This window comes from Protopterus annectens, chromosome 6.part0 (assembly GCF_019279795.1).
Source record: "Protopterus annectens isolate FY-2018-M chromosome 6.part0, PAN1.0, whole genome shotgun sequence".
Taxonomy (NCBI): Eukaryota; Metazoa; Chordata; order Ceratodontiformes; family Protopteridae; genus Protopterus; species Protopterus annectens.
The window spans coordinates 532243948-532249947 of record NC_056737.1 but is presented as its reverse complement, the minus strand read 5'-3'; the positions used below and the strand labels follow the sequence as shown (position 1 = coordinate 532249947).

At 35.5% G+C, this 6000-nt stretch overlaps 1 protein-coding gene across 1 annotated transcript in view; it reads left to right on the top strand.

The window, feature by feature from the left end:
• Window positions 1–1696: 1696 nt before the first annotated feature.
• TTC6 (tetratricopeptide repeat domain 6) overlaps window positions 1697–6000 on the top strand; it is a 2436149-nt gene continuing 2431845 nt past the window's right edge. Inside the window, exon 1 of the mRNA XM_044074245.1 lies at window positions 1697–1775. The gene's annotated coding sequence lies outside the window, so the exon portion shown is untranslated. The remainder of the gene's footprint in view (window positions 1776–6000) is intronic.

Here is a 6000-nt window from a genome sequence, read left to right as displayed (position 1 = left end):
TTCAGAATGATCCGAAGAAGTAGAAGAGGATCTTTTTCCAGATCTGTCAGATTTATGAGAAGGGGAAGGGGTCTGTTTTGTAGGACTCTGACCTTCTCCTAGGGCCTCTTTAAAGTAAGTCTTCAACAGCCCCTTGAGTATCAGCTTGTTCTTTCCTTCAAAAAGAACCCTGGAACTAAATGAGTGACAAATAGAACAAGACTCTTGTAAGTGTACTGCTCCAAGGCAGTACACACACACAGTATAACCATCAGTTATAGACATTTTCTGAGTGCACGTTGAGCACTTTTTAAACCTTGATGGTTTGGTATCTTTTGACTGTTTAGACATATTAATAGTAACTTAACACCACAACTATTAATAGCAAAAAACAACTCAACACCACAACTATTATGTAACAAGGGAAACTCAAAGGGAAAAGCCCTCTAACTCAAATGGGCTAAGCCACTCTCTAACTAAAATGAGGTAGCTTGTAGGCTAAGGAAACACCAGAAAAACAACCAATTTTTTTTTTAACTATAAAAGGGAACATATAAGTCACACATACACCTTCAGTCTAAGTTTAACACTTTGGATAGCAAAAAATAAACAGCTAGTCCAAAACGCTCTGTTTAACAACTAACACACTCTCTATAAACCCGGGTTAAAACAGAACCCTCTAATTTAAACAAACTATCAACACTGAAAGTTCTACTGCTCAAAAAATGAACCTAAAGAATAGTTATTTAACACACAAAGAGTCGGGATAGCGGAAGAAACATTAGTCCTTGATATAGACGACCGTCACAGTTAAACAGCAAGGTAATGAACAGTCAGATAAGTTCTAATATGCTAAGTAAATAAGCTAAACTAAGTTATTAAGTATCTTAAATTCAAAGGAAAAGGGAAGTATAATTTTTAAAGAAGAAATTAACAGTTGAAGAAAAAACACTTGGCCACAGCCAGTTGAAGCACCCGATATGTTTTAGCAGCAATCGAGATGTGGGGAATTCCCTAGAGCATCATAGGGATAGGGTGTAAGCCACAAGCTACTTGAAGACCTCAAGCTTTTGTAAATGGCCGAGTAGAAACCGAGGATTGGTTCCGAACCCAGCCAGTACAGAATGAAGGCGAGATGGATGACACACATGGAACATTATGGTGAGTACATAACTTCTTTTTTTCTTTTTTGAATTTACTAATGATTTTGTCTGAATTAAGCCTTAAGATATCATAAACATAAAGGGTTACATTAGAAGAGGGGAGACCCAGAGTGATATCTTTAATGAATAGGGAGAAGAGTAGAGATCCTAGAACAGAGCCTTCTAGAATTCCTTACGTCAGGGTTCCTGTTTCTGAAACTGTCTGCTAACATGTCATTTTGAATGATGATCTGTCTCTGACTTCAGTCTTGCTGCATTACTCATCTTCATAAGCAGAGATAAATGCTGTACTTTAAGCCATTATCCTTATAATAAATTAATATGCCAAGTTTAATATCCACCTCCCCAAAAAAGATCATTGTGGCAGAGCTTGTCTTTGTATCACTATTGACTGGTATCATCTCCAGATTCAGATTTTGTATCCATTATTAACTTTTTCATGCACTATGTTATAAGTCTGGTCACAGCTTTAAATATTGAAAAGTAGTTATAAAGAGAGATATAGCAGAAGATCAGACATTAATATTTCTACATTTTTTTTTCTGTTAGAGAAGAGTCCTGTCAAGACAGCACCAGTCATTGCCTGATGTAAGGCAACCACCAGTACTGTCTAGGAATACAGAAACATACAAGGTAAACGTTGAGCTATGGTTTGTAAATCATTGAACATTTATTGTTCCATATATGCCAATGTAGTCTAATTTAATGTGATTATATACTGAATAAAAGTATTGTATGTTACAATTATTCACTATATAAAGGTTATATATATATATAGTTGAAATGTATTGATTTTCCAACAGAATATTTTTACAGCAGAACGTATATATTTCATCTCATTCAACAGCAACCATGATGGATCCAGAATTTTTTTCTGCCAGTCAAAATAGGTCATTAGGCTCATATGAGTCTGCTATAAGATCAGAGTCAATTTTTACCATATGCATAGTTCTTCGCTCTTCTGCAGAAATGTTGGTCATGTGTCCACATGTTCTGTTTTTTTCAGTATTATGTCAATCATATTATACTGCATTCCTGTGCCATAATATTTGCCCCATTCCTATCCTATCAGTAGGTAAAAGTAACAGTGTTTCCCCGTCTTAGTAGTTTTTGCAGCAGTATTTTGTTACTCTTTTCATAGGGCTCATTTTCAGTACTATTGTTAGATTACTGTGATTTTACTTTGCAGCTAAATAGAGAATTGTTTTTTATTTTTCTTGTGTCATCTCCAAACTTGATTATCCCCAAACCCGTAACATTAGCTTTGACCTCTGTGAAAATAAATGACAAAAAAGTGGCACAAGGACTGAACCTTGTGGAACTCTAATAGTGGTGGGTATATTGGAGGTGGTAGAGCTACCAACTCTTGCTTCCTTTGTTCCGTCTATGAGCTATTTTGCTGTCTAGCAAGTTACATAGGGATTAACATTTAACTGGGAAAGTTTAGCTGTTTTAGCAATCTTGCTTGATTGTGGGATAGTGTTAATTGCATTTACAATTTCAGATATGTAGTGTACCTCATCCATTGTCTTATTGACCTTTTCAAAGAAGTCAGCTAGGTAAAGTAGGCAGGACCTACCCTTAACTATCCAGGCTAGGTTATGTTAAGAGTCTGTAGGTCACATATATCCATATTTATTAGTTCCATAATGATTTTTTCCATAGACTTATAGATGAGGCTGGTCAGGCTTATAGGTCTTTAATAACCCAGGACCATTGTAGCACCATCTTTGTGCAAGGGAATGACTCTTCCTGTCCTCCATTCATCAGACACAAAGCCTATTTTCAGGCTAATATTGAATATCCTTAAAAAACAAAAAAAAAATGCTTAACCATGGAGCGGTAGAGTAGACCTGCGCATTTATTAAACTTCCACCCAATAAAAAGACCTAGCGGTTTCGCCCATCAATACATAGGCATCATCAGAGTCAATCGAAAAACTGAAACAATCCTCATTTATAGGCAATTAACACATACATCATTTCCTGTCCATTCCTAAGCTGGCAGATCTTTGTTGTAAATTTAACAACACCAAACTAGTATGATGCCCTTTTGTTCATCAGCCAACAACTGTTAAAAAACTGCTAAAAAGCTTTTCGTGTACTTTGTTAATATATCACAATTAAACTTTAAATATAATATAAAATTATTTAAATGTATGTAAATCATAGCCGTTCCTTTGTAAAAGAATGTAAGCAAGGTCTGACATCAGCCAAAGAATATCACTAGACACAAAAAACAAAGAGCAAACAACTCCAACCAGTACTCACTACGTTTAATTTCAAATGCATTTCGCTCTTTGTTTTAAAATACTGGAAACAGAAATATTATCATTAATCCCTGGTTCAGTTTTGGCATTAAGCCTGAACTGCCATTCTGTTTCTTTCACCTCAGTCTCCAAATCAGGATCCCCTCCTCTCCCATTTGCAAATACTCTATCAATAATAAAGAATATGAATGTTTTAAAATGTGTACATATTGTGCTATGCATATAAAGTGCACTGTTCATTTTTTTTATTTTTGATGTCCCTGTTGTGCTCATCAATTCTATCTCCCACTCTCCTGGTAGTTTTTCCCACATAAAATGCTGGACAGGTGGTACAAGTAGCAACATAAACCACCAATCTCATATTGCAGTTGCACCATCCAGGGCACTGTAGATTCCTACTATAAGTTGCTAATGCAACATAAGAACCATCATTAATAAACCTACAGGCATTGCAAGCACCACACTTGTACATTCTAGAATTATACATGTTTTTCTCTCTCTCTTTATCCTTTTTAAAATTTATTTTATATTTCTTCCCTTACCATATGCTGTTTTGAGCTTGCATCCCAAATTCTTTCTGAAGTCTGCATCAAAAATGTCATCCCATAGCATATGCAACCTCATGGCCAAATAGAGGGCATCCTGATTGTATTGTAATACCATAACATCATTTCCATAAACCTTTTGATGGTCACGTATTTCACTACTTAACCCTCTCAAAGTAGGGGTGAACCTACTTCCTCAGTTTTTGATCACCTTCTTTCTTATTCTCAACTAAAGACGAATAGGAAAGCCTCTTTCTTTAAACACCCGTATAAGCCATTTCTTCTAAAAATTTGGTATTGTCACTAACCAATCTACACAGTCTGACCTTCTGTCCCTTTGCAACACTTCTCCTTTGATGGTTAAGATGGCAACTGTCGAGACTGAGAAGCACATTACAATAGGTCTTTTTACTAAAGATACTAGAAGAGAGCTCCCCAGTTGTAACATCCTTTTTCAAAAGGATGTCCAGATAGTCCATTTCCTCATTGTGCATCCTGTATGTCTGAGGTTTAGAAAAAAAGACCTATTCTAATATGCTTCTCCATTTCGACAGTTGCCATCCTAGCCATCAAAGGAGAAGTGTTGTAAAGGTACAGATAGTCAGACTGTCTAGACTGGTTAGTGATGATACCAAAGTTTTAGAAGAAATGGTCACGCTTATAGGGATGTTTAAAGAAGGAGGCTATCCTATTCATTTTTTGTTGAGAATAAGAAACGAGGTGATCAAAAATCGAGCAAGTAAGTTCACCCCTATTTTGAGATGGTTAAGTAGAGAAATACATGACCATCAAAAGGTTTATGGAAATGATGTTATGGTTTGCAATATAATCAGAATGCCCCCTATTTGGCCATGAGGTTGCATATGCTATGGGATGGCATTTTTGATGCAGACTTGAAAAAGACGGGGTGCAAGCCCAAAATAGCATATTGTAAGGGAAGAAATGTAAAAGAAATTTTAGAAAAGGATAAAGAGAAGAGAGAAAGACATGTATAATTCTAGAATGTACAAGTGTGGTGCTTGCAATGCCTGTAGGTTTATTAATGATGGTCCTTATGTTGCATTAGCAACTTATAGTAGGAATCTACAGTGTCCTGGATGATGCAACTGCAATACGAGATTGGTGGTTTATGTTGCTACTTGTATCACCTGTCTGGCATTTTATGTGGGAAAAACCACCAGGAGCTTGAGAGATAGAATTGTTGAACACAAAAGGGACATCAAAAATTAAAAAAATTAAGGAGCAGTGCACTTTATATGCATAGCACAATATGTACAAATTAAAAAAAAATCATATTCTTTATTATTGATAGAGTATTTGCAAATGGGAGAGGAGGGGATCTTGATTTGGAGATTGAGGTGAAAGAAACAGAATGGCAGTTGAGGCTTAATGCCAAAACTGAACCAGGGATCAGTGATAACATTTCTATTTCCAGTATTTTAAACAAAGAGCAAAATGCATTTGAAAATAAACGTAGTGAGTACTGGTTGGAGTTTTTTGCTCTTTGTTTTTTGTGTCTAGTGATATTCTTTGGCTGATGTCAGACCTTGCTTACATTCTTTTACAAAGGAACAGCTGTGATTTACATACATTTAATTGTTTTTATATTATATTTAAAGTTTAATTGTGATATGTTAACAAAGTATATGAAAAGGTTTTTAGCAGTTTTTTAACAGTTGTTGGTTGATGAACAAAAGTGCATTGTAATACTAGTTTGGTGTTGTTAAATTTAAAACAAAGATCTGCCAACTTTGGAATGGACAGGAAATTAGGTACAGTATGTGTTAATTGCCTATAAATGAGGATTGTTTAAGTTTTGTGATTGACTGATGATGCCTATGTATTGATGGGTGAAAGCGCTAAGTCTTTTTATTGTGTGGAAGTTTAATAAATGTGGCATTCTATTCTACAGCTCCGTGGTTAAATTTTTTTTTTTTTAAGTCTACGAGTGGTGTTTGTGAGGTAATGTTGAATATCTTGTTTCACCTGGTTGGATATGTTTACCTCATACCTGGCTTTGTTTGATTTGATCAGGATCTGGAGT